At 40.5% G+C, this 19,155-nt stretch overlaps 1 long non-coding RNA gene across 1 annotated transcript in view; it reads left to right on the top strand.

Annotated features, from left to right (window-relative positions):
• Nucleotides 1-17,002, top strand: part of LOC309661891 — a 31,264-nt gene extending 14,262 nt beyond the window's left edge. Inside the window, exon 5 of the long non-coding RNA XR_014264342.1 lies at nucleotides 14,484-17,002. This is a non-coding gene — a long non-coding RNA (uncharacterized lncRNA). The remainder of the gene's footprint in view (nucleotides 1-14,483) is intronic.
• Nucleotides 17,003-19,155: the final 2,153 nt, after the last annotated feature.

Genomic DNA, 19,155 nt, shown 5'->3' with positions numbered 1-19,155 from the left:
CTTTTGGGACTGAGCCCTTAATCTGTGGGCTCTGCATAGTGTCAGATTTGAAAGGAATTGTTGGACACCCATTTGGTGTTGAAGATTTGCTGGAGAGCTCTGGGGAAGGTAGCATTTGCTAAGTGGGCCATTATCTAAGAAGTCTGAGAACACTACAGAACAGTACTTAGTACAAAATCTTGAATACAGATAGAAAGTAGCAACTGTGCTACTTTGAGGCACTTCTTAAAGTGAGAGATAAAGGTATTGACATTTTTAGAGTTGAATTGTACTTTACAATACAAATGTTTACTAAGGGTACTTTTCAAAAGATACTTTCTCCTCTTATCAACCTTTTCAAAGATAATGAAGCCTGTCTACCCAAAATTACTTAGGGATAGGTCTGTCTGAAAGTGAAAGGATGAAATTGGAGGCTCTCTTTTAGCCATATGATTATATATATTTCCATCAGGGAAAAAATCTCCCTGGATCTTGAAACAAACCAGCTGCTGCTATCCAAATATGTATGAATGCAACACATTATATTTCTTTAAATAAGTATTTTTATTACACTGATTCTTTTGGAAAGGTTGATTATTTCCATACTTGCTCTGCACCTTCCTCTCCTCTTTGGTCTCCTTCTTTTGTTCCCTCTTCCCCCAGACGGGAAGAAGGACATTCTTGGAAATTCACATATACAAAGGCAGAAATACTCAAGATTATACAGGGACAAGAAAAAGTCCACTATGAAAAAAATTACATCACTCCAATAAGTTGGGAATAAAGGATGTTACATCCTACTCTTTGTGGCAATGAGTAGGGGAAAAGAAGGACAAAACTTCAAAGCAATTCATGTGGCATAATATAAACTAAATATTTATGAAATGAATATAAATAACATGAGGATTTTTTTAAACACCTGCAAAAATAATAAAGAAAACAACTAGTCTGTGTGTGGACATAGGGTCGTCCTTGTGAGGACTTGTATCGTTATCAGATGTGTGACTTTGATCAATACTAAATCAGAATCCCTGCATGTGGCATTAATTTGCAAGTTAAAATTTCGATAAAAGATTAGTTTTCCCCTAGACACAAGCAATGTGTCTAATTTTCGTGTAATTTTAAATGAGAATATTTACTGTGCTTCCTTGAATTAGTTCATCAAATCATGATAAAAATGGTATAATGACTTTTTTTTTCTCATTTTAAATGATTGTCATTACAGTCTTACGATGGGTCTTTATAGATTGCCTTTTGCACTAGAGAAAACATCTTATATTACTTTCCTCATATTTTAAAACTACAGGAGTCCCTGTTCATAGCACCTGAGGAAATGGTGAACATGAGTAGAATTATGCGGGCGATTTTTAGTTTGCTAAATGAATAACACTTTAGTTCATCCAAAGTGGCTCCTAGAGACTAAAACAAGTAGTTCATTTAGTTTTAGCTGCTGATTTAATTTCAGTTATGACACTTTTATGTAGGAGATGACTTCCTAGGAGAAAGTATTAGGCAGCAAGAAGAGAAATAATCAAATATGGAACAATCTTTAAGATTCCATTAGACAGAGGGCTCATGATACTGCTTAGAAGAAATGAGGCTATTCTGTAATTTTACCTTTAAAATGTATATTAGATTTGTAATAAAAATAAATATGTATCTTTTAATTTTTTTAATGAGTTAAATATATTTACAAAGCGGGCCGTGCACTGTAGTGGAAGGAGCAGTGTATGGCAGTCTGCAGTGCTGGCCCTACTCTGAAACCATCCAGCTCTATGATCTCAGACTTACAAGTTAATATAGCCTTCCTGACTCCTGATTCCTCATCCTGGGGAACCGCCTCAACAATGTATAATATACTTCCTAGCTCCAAATTTCTGTGATTAATTCCATAATCATTAGGGTGTGCGTACAACATTAACATGTTTTAGGAAGAGTAAAGAACACGGGATTATAGTCACACTAAATGGATCCCCAGTTCTTTTTTTTTTTTTTTTTTAATTTTTATTTATTTATGGCTGCATTGGGTCTTTGTTGCTGCATACGGACTTTAGTTGTGGCGAGCGGGGGCTACTCTTCATTGCGGTGTGTGGGCTTCTCACTGCGGTGGCTTCTACTCTTTGTTGCGGAGCACAGGCTCTAGGCATTCGGGCTTCAGTAGTTGTGGCTCGTGGGCTCAGTAGTTGTGGCTCGTGGGCTCTAAAGCACAGGCTCAGTAGTTGTGGCACATGGACTTAGTTGCTCTGCGGCATGTGGGATCTTCCTGGACCAGGGCTCAAACCCACGTCCCCTGCATTGGCAGGCGGATTCTCAACCACTGCGCCACCAGGGAAGTCCGATCCCCAGTTCTGACACTCACTTGCAATGTAACTTTGGGCAAGTAACCTTTCTGAATCCCAGTTTATTCGACTTTAAAACCAGGTTAGTAATACTACAGTAGACACTGGCGATGCCATGCCCCAGAGCCCCTCAGCCCAGGGCAGCTGCAGGGGCAGTGCCCAGCCTGGTCAGCTGCCCACCTCTGCCTACTTCCAGCTCCTTCCCTGCCCCTGTGCTTCCTCTGGTGCACAGGGACTTGCACAGCCCAGAAGCACCAGGGATTTAATGTCCCCAAATGCAACCCTCCACCAGTGAGAGACAGTCTTCCTGGCTCGCGGTGGAAGAACTCCGAGGCACATTAACACGGCTCTTCAGTGGGTCCCCAGCTGGATCGAGTCCCCATTCCCCACAGTGGTAACCAGCTCATTGACAAACCCCGTATTGGTTTTTCTCTCCTGCCTGTCTCGTTTTCTCCACTATCTCCTTTGTGCTTCCTGGGATCACCTCCCAAATAATCTACTTGCACACAATTTCTTATCTCAGGTTTTGCTTTTGGTAAATCCCACTTCGCAATTGCTGTCCCAGTTAATTGAGAGCGTGTGGAAAGCAACTACTAGATCCAATAGTTAGGCCCAAACAAATAGTAATGATTATTATATCTAACAATTGAGACAGAATTTCATGGTTCTAGGAAAGGTTTAGATTGTGTTTCTATAGTTAAGTGATGTTTACAGCCTGCTAAAGTATATTTACATAATTTTATGAGGTATCTAAAATGCACAGAAAATTTTGTAAGTGGGGAAAATTTAGATATGATTAAAAATTGGGTATAGGGGCTTCCCTGGTGGCACAGTGGTTGAGAATCTGCCTGCCAATGCAGGGGACACGGGTTCGAGCCCTGGTCTGGGAAGATCCCACATGCCGCGGAGCAACTAGGCCCGTGAGCCACAACTACTGAGCCTGCGCGTCTGGAGCCTGTGCTCCGCAACAAGAGAGGCCGCGATAGTGAGAGGCCCGCGCACCGCGATGAAGAGGGGCCCCCGCTCGCCGCAACTAGAGAAAGCCCTCGCACAGAAACGAAGACCCAACACAGCCAAAAATAAATAAATAAATAAATAAATAAATAGAATAAAATAAGGTACCGCTACTTTAAAAAAAAAATGGGTATAGAAAATATTTGCTAAGGATTTTTTGCTTTTTCTCTTCCATTTTTCATTTCTCCTTTTCATTGTTTCTATACTGAAGTCATATTCCTACTTCTATATGAAATGGCATAAATTGAGCACTATTACCTTGAAGAAATAAGTAGAAGAGTATTAACAATATAGGAAATAGCTGGTACATAAATATAAATCTTTTGAGGGTTGGGGAGGGATGGACTGGAAATCTGGAATTAGCAGTTGCAAACTATTATACATAGAATGGATAAACAACAAGGTCCTACTGTACAGCACAGGGAACTGTATTCAATATCCTGTGATAAACCATAATGGAAAAGAATATGAAAAAAAAATATATATATAACTGAATCACTTTGCTGTACATCAGAAACTAACACAACTTTGTAAATTAATAAAATAAATTAAATATATATATAAATATTTTGACTACTGTTCAATGATTCCACAAGTGTTTAATCATGAAAAAGTCATTTATTTGACTTTATCTCACATTACAATTCTACAGAAGAATGCCAGATACTTTGTATTTCCTTCATGCCAGGATTGAATCCTTTAATCATTTCTTAGTCTATGTCTTTCCTAGGCAAGTGTATTTAACACCTATGCGTGGTTTCCTGTTAATGTCTCTGTTAAATTTAAAATGCATTCTTGGCTTGTAAGAAATTCCATGGATAAGCACACAGCTTATGTGGAAGTTCTAAAAAATGATAAAATGGAGTAGAATGAATCTTGCAGCAAGCAGCTGTAGGTATGTCAATACTACCCATTCTTAGTTGCACAGGCTAGCCGAAAAGACCTCTCTAGGACTTCTGTATTTATCTGCACAGGCTTGAACGCTCTGGGCTTGCTCCAAGACCAAAAAGGCTTCCCTTGGGCAGTGTCGGGTACATGTGAAGGGAATATTTTTTCTTTTATGTTTTAAAAGTTATTTTTATTAAGATATAGTTGATATATAACATTGTGTAAGTTTAAGGTGTACAATGTGTTGGTTTGATACATGTATATATTGCAATGTGATTACCATGATAGCGTTAGCTGGCACCTCTATCACATTACATAATTATCAGTTCTTTTTTGTGGTGGGAATGTTTAAGGTCTAGTCTCTCAGCAACTTTGACTTTTTTTTAAAGCCTTTTTTTTTTTTTGGCCGTGCTGCGTGGCATGTGGGATCTTAGTTCCCCCACCAGGGATTGAACTCATGCCCCCTGCAGTGGAAGCGCAAAGTCTTAACCACTGGACCACCAGGGAAGTCCTGCAACTTTGATTTTTATAATACAGTACTGTTGTCTACAATCACTATGCTGTGCATTAGATCTCCAGAACTTATTTATCTACTGGTTGCAAGTTTGTACCCTTAAATGTCTCCTCAATTCCCTCACACCCAGTCCCTGGTAACTACCATTCTACTCTCTGTTTTTACAACTTCAGTTTATTTTTGGTTCTACATATAAATGATATCATATAGTATTTGTCTTTTTCTGTCTGACTTATCTTACTTAGCATAGTGCCATTAAGGTCCATCCATGTTGTTGCGAATGGCAAGATTTCCTTCTTTCTCATCGCTGCATAATATTCCATTCATCCATTGATGGACACTTAAGTTGTTTCCATACCTTGCCTACTGTGAATAGTGCTGCAATAAACATGGGAGTGCATATATCTCTTTGATATCCTGTTTTCATTTCCTTTGGACACTTACCCAGGAGTGGAATTGCTGGATCATATGGTAGTTCTATTTTTAAGTAATTATTTTTTTTATGAATGTATGGTGACTTGGGGACCCCAATATATTGGTAGTGGGAATATAAATTTGTTGGTTCTTTCTGAAAAATAACTCTATGTATCAAGAGTTTTAAAATATCACCCTTATAGATTCAGTAATTTCGCTTTCAGGAGCATTTCTTAAGGAAATAATAGAAATTTAGACACAGGTACGCAAAGATGTTTATTGTGCTTTGTATGATAGCAGGAAGGAAGAATGAAAGGAACAGAGGAAAGAAGGAAGAAAATAAAAAAAGGAGGTAAGGAGGAAGGAAAGAGAGAAAAGAGAGAGAGAAAAAAATGAAAACAACCTAATATTCAATAACCAGGGAGTATTACATAAATTTTGATGTGCTCATATGATGGACTATTTTGCAGGCAGAAAGAGAATTTTGTTTATCTATAATAAGGGTTGATATCTTTTACACATAAAAGTTAGAAAAAATGTTAAACTAGCTCAAGAAAAAAGGTTAAACACTCCTTATGAAAATAATAGGCAAATGATATAAGTAGGAAATTTATAAAGGAAGAAGAAAATGGCTAGTAAAAATATTTTAAAAATTCAATCACTAATTGTGATATAAATTTAAATTAAAAAAACTATAAGTTACTCTTTACTATAAAAATGGCAAAGATTTTTTTTTTTAACATCTTTATTGGAGTATAATTGCTTTACATTGTTGTGTTAGTTTCTGCTGTATAACAAAGTGAATCAGGGACCTTCCTGGTGGCGCAGTGGTTAAGAATCCGCCTGCCAATGCAGGGGACACGGGTTCAAGCCCTGGTCCGGGAAGATCCCACATGCCGCGGAGCAACTAAGTCTGTGCGCCACAACTACTGAGCCTGAGCTCTAGAGCCCACGAGCCACAACTACTGAGCCCGCGCACCTAGAGCCTGTGCTCTGCAACAACAGAAGCCACCACAATAAGAAGCCCGCGCACCGCAATGAAGAGTAGCCCCCGATCACCACAACTAGAGAAAGCCCACACGCAGCAACGAAAACCCAACGCAGCCAAAAATAAATAAGGCAAAGATTTTATTTATTTATTTCTTATTGAAGTATAGCTGATTTACAATGTTATGTTAATTTCTGGTATACAGCAAAGTGATTCAGTTATACATATATATATATATTTTTAAAATTATTTATTTATTATTTATTTATTATTTTAAATTTTTGGCTGTGTTGGGGCTTCGTTTCTGTGCGAGGGCTTTCTCCAGTTGCGGCGAGTGGGGGCCCCTCTTCATCGCGGTGCGCGGGCCTCTCACTATCGTGGCCTCTCGTTGTGGAGCACAGGCTCCAGACGCGCAGGCTCAGTAATTGTGGTTCACGGGCCTAGTTGCTCCACGGCATGTGGGATCTTCCCAGACCAGGGCTCGAACCCGTGTCCCCCGCATTGGCAGGCAGACTCTCAACCACTGCGCCATCAGGGAAGCCCAGTTATACATATATATTCTTTTAAATATTCTTTTCCATTATGGTTTATTACGGGATATTGAATAGAGTTCCCTGTGCTATAACATAGGACCTGTCGTCTCTGCCCGAAGGGGTACAGCTCTGATGCTCCAGAACTTCCCACCGTGTCGGCTGAGGCTTCTTTGGGTCTATATTATGGTTCAGATTCCCCCCTGTGCCCAATCTGGCTTCATCCCATTTCTTTCTACATCTCTAATAAACGTCTTGCACCCCAAACTCCACTTTAGAATTTGCTGGAGGGTCACTGTCTACCCATCATGGGCCTCCTCTCTTAACAGAAGAATTTTGCTTAGTATTAAGGATCATTTCCCTCTGAGCCTTACCTGGACCCCCAACTTATGCTTAAACATTGAAACATATTTACTTAATGCCTTGTCTGTTATCATTTGAAGAAGGCTACAGACATGAACTTATATCCTTCTTTCATATACATATTTGAATACAAATAGCATCCTGATATACCCACTGTTGCCTTTGCCTGTCCAGCTGCCTTTACCCCTTCTTTTGGAAAGAGTATTTACATTTTTTCTTTTGGGGACTAAATATGTCTGTGCCTTGTGATTTTGATGGGATCCATCAAAGTGCGGGTGTACACATGCACACTCACTGGCCAAGGTGTGGGCACGCAATATAAGCCAGGCCAGTCAGATTATTACCTTGGGCATCTGAGTTTCAGGCAGAGTGACAGAAAGTTGGGAAATGAAGCTGAGTCCTGCCATTAGTAACGCCTGAAGGGATGGTTCCTCCCTCTGTGAGGCCTGAGAGTTCACTCCTGGGTGAGCTACCCAGACGCTTGTAACAAATGTCTGTCTTAATAACTTCAGCCAGGGTCTATCTTTGTTGCTTGAACCAAAACCAAAACAATAACAACAACAACAACGAGAACAAAAAGACCCCAATGGATATATTTCTACTTTATAATCTTTACACATAGCAATCCATACAAGTAAAGAATATTTCTACAACACTCCTGAAATGTAGAGCACTGGGGGCAGTTAGAGAGAGGTGGCTATAAATGAGGGGTATTCTCAAGTCCCTACAATATCCATCAATCCCACTTCCCGGAATGTATTCTAAGGAAAGAACTAAATGAGTAGTGAAAGATATATGTGCTAGGCTGTTGACCACAGACTTATTTTAAAAAATGAAATATAGAAATAATCTAGATATCAATGAGTAGTTGTGGTCATTAAAAATGTAATGAAGGCTTATATGCATTATATGGAAAGATGTTTTGATATACTTTTAAGGGAACAAGATGACTATAAAACAAAATACCCCTTTTGTTTTTACAAATATATATTTATCTATATATGTAAATATGGATAGAAAAAAATCTAGAAGTGAATATATGGAAATATTGACAATTGCTATCTGAATGGTAGGATTATGAGTCAGCCTTGTTTTTATATTTTTCAGAAATTTCCAAATTTTTTGCAGAGGTCATAGTACATCTATAATCAGAAATAATCAATGGACTATTAAAAAGCAATGTTCTTGAATCTTCAACAATGTAAAAATGTTAAGTAGAAAACAAAGGATAAAATACTATTTTTGGCATCGCCTTAATTATATTAAAATATTCACTGTTTTAGAAGAAAATACACAGCATATTAATGTGCTTTTCTCTGAGAGGTTAGATTATTAAAGATTCTTATAAATAAATAAGTAAATTGTGTATATACACACACATATGTAATTTATCTAAATAAAAAGTAAAAAATGTTTTAAATCCAAACACAAATATAAACTTTGTCATCACATAGGACCAGAGGAAGAGTTGATTACACATTTAAATTCAGTCCCTTTCTGGTTACTTTGTTTCATCTGACTGGGAAGGCTGATGATATGAAGGGTCAGAGGGACCTTGTGGCGCAGTGGTTAAGAATCTGCCTGCCAGTGCAGGGGACACGGGTTCAAGCCCTGGTCCGGGAAGATTCCCATATGCTGCGGAGCAACTAAGCCCGTGAGCCACAACTACTGAAGCCCGGGTGCCTAGAGCCCATGCTCCGCAACAAGAGAAGCCACCGCAATAAGAAGCCCGCGCACCACAACGAAGAGTGGCCCCTGCTCGCAGCAACTAGAGAAAGCCCGCATGCAGCAACGAAGACCCAATGCAGCCAAAAATAAATAAATTTATTTAAAAAAGAAGGATCAGAAAGAGGTGATCAGACTCAGCTTTGGATTAACCCTAAAACGGATTGATGGACTTGGCCTCTTTTTTCTCCCCAGTCCTCTCTGGGAGGATGAATTTGATTCGTGTCCAATCACTCTTCCAGCTCCCTTAATAATAATAATTATTATTATTAATATAATTTGCTACTGAAGCTAGAATATCAATTGGGCATGCATAGTAGCCATGTCAAAACTTTTCAATAAGGGTGTTAGCCCTTCCATTTTTTAAAGATGCTTTATTAGATACATATGTAAGTAACTATTCACTAAATGTCTCTCCTATGTATAGACTTATACGAAAAATGAAAAATTACCAAAATTAAACAATAATTTAACAGTGACAAAACAATTCAAAGTCTTTCCAGGATAGTATGTCACCATGTCAGAGGCAGGATGACATAGTAGCTACATGTGGTAGCCACCAAGATAGTCCCTAGTGATTCTTGCCTCTTGGCAACCCCTGTGTAGTCACCTCCTATATTGAACAGAGATAATTTGATAGCCAATGGGATGTTGCAGAGATGATACAGTGTGATTTTCCTAACACTAGGTCATAAAAGGCCTCGTGGCTTCCACCTTGCTCTTTTCTCTGTTGTGGATCACTTATTTGGGGAAAGTCAGCTGCCATGTTATAAGGACATTCAATCAGCCCTATGGTGAAAACTACATGGGGAAGAACTGCATCGTTTCACCAACAACCAGTGCCAATTTGCCAGGTATCTGAGTGAGCTGCCTTGGGAGCAGACCTTTCAGTCCTTGCCAAGGCTCCAGATGACGGCGGCCCCAACCAATATCATGACTGTAATGTCATAAGAGACTGAGGCAGAACCACCCAGATAGGCTGCTTCTGACTTCCTGACCCATACAGACTGTGAGATAATCACTGTTTATTGTTTTAAGTCACTACATTTGGGGTAATTTTTTATGCAACAATAGCTAACCAATACTCTATGTCATGATATATTAGCATCTTTTTGTTTTCTTTACCTTCTGCTTCACCATCAGACAATTGAGAGGACAGGGTCTGGGGACCAGCATCTTTGGAAAGGAAGAGGGATGCTGAGGGCTAGAGACACGGGTACCAATTTGTACATCACGGGGAATAGGGCACTCCTGCTGGGAAGATTTGGTTTTCTCTGTAAGTAGAAAGCAGGGAATATCTGCTAGAGGGAATGACAGGCACTAGAAAGTACAAAAAAAAAAAAAAACAACAAAAAAAACGGGTAGACAGCATGAATGTGTATTGATCTGATCTATGGGACTCTGGTCTTTGTCCATCAATTCTCTGTGATCTAGAGGTAGAAATGATGAAAATAGCCAGCAATTGGGTAAAGCCTAAGGGAAATTTCATTAATGGCCAGGATATTCAGGGCACTGGCAGGGGAGACTAATGCGCCTAGTAGTAATGTGTATAATTTCTTCTACGTGAACACTGTGTTTAGTGATTCATACTGTAAAATTGCCAATATTTGACCATTTCGGCCTGCAAAAATGTCAATTTCATATAGTTCAACCTATATTAACTCTGTAAAGGGTAAATCCATATCTTCCTTGTAGAGGAGTTGGGATAGGTGACCTCATTGAAAGGAAAGAAGCAAATCTCTTTTAAAAACCCTTATGATTAAAGGGGACTTGTCTCGAATACTCTCTATTTCTCAATGCCTGGAACACAGTAAACTCTTAAAATCTTTTAAAATAGATGTACATGCACATGATTTAAAAAGGAAAAGATAGAAAGTATATAAAAGGAAAAAAGTCTCCATCTGCATTAATTGTTTCCAGCTGCAAGTAGCAGAAACCTGACACTTGACTAAAACTGGTTTAAATAATAGGGAAATGTATTAGCTCACTTATCAAAGAAATGTGAGATAGGGTTCAAGAATTAGTTGATTCAGCAGTTTAACACAGCATCATCAAGGACCAGATTTTTCCTGTCTTTCTATTCTGCTCTCTAATGCATGGGCTTCAGCTTAAGGCTGATTTCTTCCATAGTTGTAAAATGGAAACAGTTGGGCTTCACGCTCCCTTGTTTGTGTCCGAGAGAGAGAAAAGCTGACCTCTTGTGAATTTCTCCTAAGAGTGAGAAAGCATAATCCCAGAAGCTTCCAGCAAACCTCTCCTCTCATTTCACCAGATGGCATTGGCTCGCATATAACAGGTCACTGTCAAGAGAATGGAACCATATTTCTATCAATCAGAGACATCCCTGGAGAAAAAGTCAGTTTTCCAAATGCATTTGGGTAAAATGGATATGGTTGAGGCACCCACAATGTTTATTACCTTGGCCTACACCTTCCCCATAAACCTTTTCACAGGGGCAAACACTATTAGCAGTTTCCTGTGCATCCTTCTGAAGACATTCTATGCATGTTCACTAAGAAGCCTTTCTTTCTCTGTGCTCTTTTTACAGAAATGATAGCATAGTATACACAGTCTTATAGTTTGCTTTTTTCCATAATACATGACTGGTAAACATTTAATTAACAAATGGTAAGAACAAATATTTTGTAAGTCAGATGGTTTTAATCCTAATTATGCACTTTGCTTATTTGCCTTTTGCACTCCGCTAGCATTAAAGTCTCTCTCTCTCTTTTTTTTTAAGCCTAACCATCAATTTCAGTTAGGCTGAGGGGGAAATAGGGAGGGGTTTTGTCTGGATTCTGGCTAGAGCATTAAACAGGATCAGGAGATCCTGGGTGTCAGTAAGACAGTGGCAGCAGGAAGGAAGAGAATTGCAAGGGTCAGGTGAAATACAAAACAACAACAATAGCGAAGGTATGTTGAGTGCATACACAGGAGATGTTCCAGGTTGTGATAAACATATACTCAGTAAGAACTGAGTTAGGTATGCCTGATCAGCTATCTCTTCACATCTGAAGATTCTCCTTCAAATGCTAAATGGAGGTGATTCTCTTAGACTTGGTAAGTAAAATTCCAAAGAGCTGCATGAAGAAAGATGTGAGTGCTAAGGAGGGGATGGTGTGTAACCAAGCTGGGTTTGAATCCTGGCTCTGCCACTTACTAGTGTCACAATGAGAACTGGACATTGGACAATTTTCTTAATGTCTCTGTGCTTCACTATCTTCATCTGTGATATCAGAGGGCTGTTGCGATGACTAAATGAAACATGCATGCAAAATACCTTGCATGATGCCTGACAGAGTAGGCATTCAATAAATCTAAACAGAAGTTGGATAGTATGTAATGACTTCTAGAGAAAGAGACCTACTCTTACAGTTTTTGATGTAACAACAGCTACATTGGTACAGTAATTTTAAAAATAAATTTTACTGATGTATAATTTTATTGATGTCTATTGATGATAGGCAATAATACATACTCATTTTAAGTATAGAGATCAATGAGCTGTGACAAATTAATTCACCCATATAATCATCACTACAATCATGATATGGAACATTTTCACCACTCCAAAAATTCCTCTTGTGCCCTTTCAAGTTATTCCTCCCTACCTGAGACCCCAGGCCACCACTATTTTGCTTTCTGTAAGTACATTCTGTGTTTTTAGCATTTCATATAAATGGAATCATATTGTATACACTTTTTTGTGTCTGGCTTGTTTTACTCAGCATAATGCTTTTGAGACCTATCCACATTTTGCATGTATCTGTAGATTATTTTATTGTTGAATAGTATCCAATTATACAGATATTCCAAAATTTATTTACCAATTAACCTGTTGAGAGACTCTTGGATTGTTTCCATTTTTTGGCTATTATGAATAAAGCTGCTATGAATATCCTTTTTGTGGATACAAGTTCTTATCTCTCTTGTGTAAATACCTCTGAATGGACTTATTGAATTATATGGTTTATTATTTAATGTTTAACTTTATAATGCCAAGCCGTTGCCCAAAGTGGTTGTATATCTTATATTCTCACTGACGATGCATCAGAGTTTCAGTTACTCCACATCCTCCCTAACAAGTGGTATTGCCAATTTTTCTAACTTTCATCATTTTAGTAGGTGGTATACAATTGTGGTTTAGTTTGCATTTCCCTGAAGACTAGTGATGTTGAATATCATTTCATGTGCATTTGCCCAAACATATCTTCTTTTATGATGTTATGTGGCTGAACCACACTGACTCCATTTTGTCATCTCATCTTAGGACCACAGTCCTACCCCCTCCCCTCTCCGGATGACTGAACTTTAGCACACTCACAAGGAATGCCCCCAAGCCAGATAAATTCCCTATCAACTTTTGTCTTTGCCTTCATCTGACATGAAAACTGGAAGAAGGCCTTTTGCTGATGCAGATGGTTAATGGTCATGAGACGCCCCCAGGGGCAGGAAAAAACTCCAGTTCCTGTCCATGTGGACATGCACCTCTCTAATGGTCAGATTCTGTTTTTAGCTTTGGCCCTTTAAATTCCCCTGTACCTCTTTTAGTGGCGTGAAGTGCAGCTGCAAATGCCTCTGGACCCATTGTCCACCCGAGCCTGCCTGTATGTAAGTTACCCACAATAAACTTCATAACTGTACTTTATGGAGTTTCTTACTTCGTTTTTCAGTCTCAAAGTTCCTTCTCAGTTTGGAGAATATTATTCAATATCTCTGCTTCCTAACAGATGCATGTGTTCACATATTTTGCCCATTAAAAAAAAATTTCTTTTTGCCAGTGTTGCAGAATTTTCCCAGTCTGTGGCTTGCTGTTTCATTTTCTTAACATGTCTTTTAAGGAGCAAAAGTTTGAGTTTTGTTGATGTCCAGTCAGGTAGTGCTTTCTGTGTCCCCTGTAAGAAATCATTGCCTAACTCAAAGTCATTAAGATTTTTCCTATTTTTTTTCTAGAAGTGTCACTGTTTTAGTGTTTACATATAGACTGATCCATTTGGATTCAGTCTTTGTGTATAAGTGAAATAAGCGTTGAGGTTCTTTTTTTCTATATACATATCCAATGGTTCCGGTACGATTTATTGAAAAGGCTATCCTTTCACACAAAACTACCCTGGCACCTTTGTCAAAAATCAGTTGACCATACAGGTATGGGCTCTCTATACTCTTTCAAAGGACTATATGACTGTACTTTGGCCAATTCAACAATGTGTTAATTGTTATAGTTTTTCAGAAAGTCTTGAAATCAGGTAGTTTAAGTTCTCCAACTTTGCTCTTCTTTTTCAAAACTGTTTTAGCTATCCTAAAACAGTTTCTGCATAAATGTTAGAATTAGGTTGTGCATTGCTATTTTAAAAAAACTCCGTGGGATTTCAATTGGGATTACATTGTATCTATAGATTGATTCAGGGAGAATTATTGTATATTTTAAAAATATTGAGCCTTATAATCCATGAACATGGTATATATCTCTCCATTTAGGTTTCTTTTCTTTCAGCAGTGTTTTGTAGTTTTTACAGTACAGATTTTGGACATATTTTGATAAATATATCTCTATTTTATGTTTTTGATAGCATTGTAATTTTATATTTATTTATTTCAGTATCATAATGACCATATCTATGAGGTAAATATGAGCTTCATTTTATAAGAAAATGGGACTCAAAGAGATCAAAAGACTGGCTCAATATCATATGATTGGCTAATCTTGCTTCTGGAAATGTATCTTACAGATATGATTTCACGTGTTCAAAATGACAAGCACAAAGTTATTACTGCAGCATTGTTTGTAATGGCAAAAGATTAGCAACAATCCTGAATTTACCAATGGGACTGTTAAATAGATAACAATACATCATTAAAAATACTAGGCAGGGACTTCCCTGGTGGCACAGTGGTTAAGAATCCGCCTGCCAATGCAGGGGACACAGGTTCGAGCCCTGGTCCAGGAAGATCCCACATGCCGTGGAGCAACTAAGCCCATGTGCCACAACTACTGAGCCTGCGCTTTAGAGCCCACGAGCCATGACTACTGAGCCCACGTGCCACAACTACTGAAGCCCGCATGCCTAGCACCCATGCTCCACAAGAGAAGACATCACAATGAGAAGCCCACACACCACAACAAAGAAGAGCCCCTGCTCGCCACAACTAGAGAAAGCCCGTGCGCAGCAACAAAGACCCAATGCAGCCAAAAATAAAAAAATTTATATTAAAAAAATGCTAGGCAGTAGTATAAAAGAATGAGGAAGATAACTATACACTTATATAAAAGGATGTGCAAAATACATTGTTAAATAAGACAAGGTGTAGAATGATATACATAGTATGTTTTTCTTTTATGCATTGATAAAAAATGGAGTAGGGTAGAAAATAAGAACATATATATATATTTGCTTGAAGTTGCTTAAGGAAACTCTGGAAAGATACACAAGATACTAATAAAGTATTTACTTCTTGAGGAGAGGGGTGGGGACTTTACAGATCGTGAAAAAGGTGGGAGACATTCTATACTCATTCATTCTGTAATACTTCATTATTTTTTTAAATTTTTTATCCATGTAAATATATTACCTCTGAGATTGCTGATTTTCCCCCAGTATCGACCTCTCATTCTTTCCTTTTATAAATAGGATCCTCCTCCCAAGTTTTAGTAGGGCATATTGGCACTATATAAGAGATGACAAATTCTAGCTACCCCTGCAACTAAATATGTTCATGTGACTCTTTGCAGTGGACTGTAAGCAGATGTGACATGGCTATGCTCATGTCACTTTCTTAAAAGGAAATTGTTTTCCTTCCACTTCCTCTTCTTCACCCTTCCCATGGGATAGACCATGGATATGGTGTTGGTGAACCAGCTTTGATCAGAGCAGATGAGATAACAATCAGAAGTTGATGCAGCAAGAAGATAGCAACAAGGAACATGGACTCTTGGATGACCTTAAGAAGCATAGCTAACAGGTCTCTCTGGACTGCTCACCACCTCCTGGACCATTTCATGAGCGAGAAATGAATACCTTTTTGGCCACTGAGTTTTGAGGTATCTCTATTACAGCAACTTAGCCTATACTCAAACTAATATATCAGTTTTGAAAGTTGCATAGCTTATGATATTTGGAAGTGAAGGAACATGAATCCAATTGTCCTGACTTCCAAGCCCATGGTTTTCACTGTGGATGAATAAGGATGCAGCTATGCAATGGTCGATTCTGGTATAACAGAATATAACAGAGTATAACAGTGTTATAACAATGTTATATACATTTTATAGCAGAGTATAATAATGAGGCATGGAACACAATCTGCCAAAATTTATCATACCTACCAACCAATATCCACTCTTGTTGATCCAGATGGGACTAAATGAAACAGACAGAAGAAACTTGAAACGTTGGGGAATAAATACCCAGACTCTTTGTGGTGTTGCTGTTGTTCCCCATTGCCTGAACTCAACTAACTGAATCTAAGGGAAAGAAAGCCCTTTAAGTTCAGGTTCTCCTGTGGGCAGGAACATGGATATCCTCCATCAGAACTCACGATTACTACCCTATTTTGCAGTAGGAAAAAATGAGACAAAGAAAGGCTAACGTGCTCCATGTCACAAAGCTGATAAGTGATAATCTGGAGTCCAAGTGCCGTGTTCTCCCCACTCTACCAGCCTCCCTCTAAGGCTGCTACACAGTAGCAGTGCCAAATTACCTATCCTTCCCATAGCATCATTACCTTTGAAACCACTGAATCTTTGCTCATTCTCTTCCCTTGTTTGGAATGTCTTCCTTGTTCTCGCCCCTCCTCCAACTCTTTGATGAAGCCTTCCCTGTTCTGACAGGCAGTGAATAGCTCCTTCTACTGTGCTTTGAAATCCCATAATTCATACATCTTGTCTAAGATTTGGCCTATTTATCAGAGTTGTTTAAACATCTGTCTCTCAGCAGACTGTGTCAGAGAGGCAGCCTCAGTAAAAATTTTTTTTAGTTCCTAGCACAGTGCTGGGCAGAATTAAAAGGTAATCTAATCTCTTAGCAATTCTATTAGGGAGGAGCTATTACTAAACAGGTTTTAAAGATGAGATCATTGAAGCACTGAAAGGTTAAGTAATTTGCCCAAGGTCATACAGCTGTGAAGTATCAATAGTAAAGCCAGGATTTTGAATCTAGGTAGTCTGGTTGTAGAATGATACTTAACTTCAAAATGAGAACTGAAATTCTGAAATAGCCTTCCTTGGTTGAAAGGATTTAAATTGTATATTTATTAATATATATATATATATATATATATATATATATATATATATATATATATATATATATATATATATATGCCTACCTGCCAAGAAAAAAAACAAGGAGCGGGGGGGGGGAATTTAAGGCACTGTTCCTAGTCAGTGAAAAAAATCAGGCAGAAGCTGGGTAAACTGATGATTTCATCCTAAAAGGGTTTCCTCAAACAGATGAGATGTTGGAATAAGTGACTTTAAGCTTTTGTGATGAGCGTAAATAAAATAACCTGCCAACAATGGCAGGGAGTTCACATTCTTAAAAACTAATCAGCTGTTTTCAACATAAGCATTTGCAAACAATATAAGTAAATAAAATTAAAAGCAATGAATAAAATCCTGCAGTCTGGTCTGGTCAATGTAACATAAAATGGAGAGTTGGTTTGTAACTGCCCTTATCCGGTTGGCAGCCCGTGCAGCTGTCTTTTCATAGGGTTTACCTGAGACCTCTTGTCCATGGGCAGTGCTGCTGTGTAATCCTCTCTCTGGGAGAAGGAAAAAAATGTCCATATCCAGAGAGCTTCAGACCGAAGTATTTCTTTCCCCCTCCCTTTGCATAGCACGCACGCACCTGGTAATCGTAACTCAACGCTTAGAGTGCCTAATGCATGCTTGACGTAAAATGGTGGTCCTTGTCTTCAAAAGATTTGAAGTCTAGGGGTAGAAACTGGTCCAAACGGAAGAGGTTAGTGCTCTGAGAGTCTGGGCCACAGGCTGAAGAGCCCCTCATCTTTCTTTCACTGTGCGTACTTTCATCGTATTCTCATTCCTGGTGGTCCCACCAGGATGCTGCGGGTGTAATTCAGCTTGGGTGGCCCCTAGCCCCTGGACCGCTCCCGGGGCAACCCAGCGTCTCCCTCGCAGCAGCTGGACGCGCGCCCGGAGCCCACCCACCCTTAGCCAAAGGCGGCGCGGCGTGCGTTTGAATCCTGCAACCCATCGGGGGCAGAGACAGCAGGAGCGGCAGACGCAAGGCCTCGAGAAACCTGGGTACTTTTTAAGTCTCAGGTCAGGCTCTGAGGCGCCCCAGTCTAAAAAGGTGGTTTGTTTCTCACCTAATTCAATAGGCCAGGCTTTTCCCTAAGGGCGCAATCCCGTGGGCTGATGACCGCCCTTCATCGCCTCACCACACCTTCCCGGCGCTTGGATCCAGCTGGTTCCCGGCCCCCGACCGGGAGCTATCCTCAATCACCTTGTCGTCGTGGACCTCTCCTTCCTCGACCCTAAGAGAGGCCGCGGGAATCTACAGCACCTCCCGCACACCTCACCGCCCAGCTCCCGCGCACCCCGGCAAGAGGTCCGGCCTGCACCAGGACCCTGCCATTCTGCGCTCCACCCAGACACGCAGCGACGCCCCCGACGTCTGCGGGAAAAGTCCTTCCCCTCCGCGGAGCAGTTTCCCATTCCCACGCGCTCGGAGTCGCACAGACTGGCGCCGTCGCCGCGCCCCCCAGCCGCAGACCCGCGCGCCCGCCTCCGGGTCGTCCGGTCAGTCTCCAGCGATCAGAAAGAGTCGGCTGAGCTCTCACGTGTGCCCAGCTCTCGGGTTACAGCCGGGGGAGGCCTCGGCCCCCACGCTCTAGGGCAGTCAACAGCTGCTTTAATTCTCCGGCGGGGGCGTCCTTTTCCTCCTCTGCCGCAGGCTGAGGTTAGTCGTCCGCCGCAGCAACTTCTACCGCCTCTTCCTCTCCACTGTGGTCACCTACCCGGCCGCACGCTACAGTGACAACTTCCAGCTGCCTGCCTTTTAATCTCTCCCTTAGGAAGAGAAGAATTATGGAGGGGAACTCTTCCCTCGCGGGGGTCGGCCCAGCCCCACCTTGGTCGCCCACCGCTCTCCCTAGTGGCCCGCTCCCCTTCCAAGCCGGTTCCTCCGGGCGGGGCGTGCTTGCCTGGGGCTAACTTTCCGCGAGATGCTGTCCCCGTGGACCTGTCTCGCCCGTGTCCGATCTCCCTCTCCGCAGCCGCTCCAGCTACCAGCTTGGCGAAGCGCGTGGCGGGACCCGGGGCTGGGACCTCCGCGCCCAGGCTTTTACTCGGACTCCAGCACTTGGTGGAACGGGGGTGGCGGCCGGCCCACAGGCTGGGGGCTTTCGGTGGCACGGGAGACGGTCATTTCGGGACCG

The sequence above is a fragment of the Balaenoptera physalus genome (genome assembly GCF_965194825.1).
Source record: "Balaenoptera physalus genome assembly, chromosome: 5".
Taxonomy (NCBI): domain Eukaryota; kingdom Metazoa; phylum Chordata; class Mammalia; order Artiodactyla; family Balaenopteridae; genus Balaenoptera; species Balaenoptera physalus.
The sequence above is the reverse complement of the archived record's forward strand: the minus strand, read 5'-3'. Positions and strand labels throughout refer to the sequence as shown.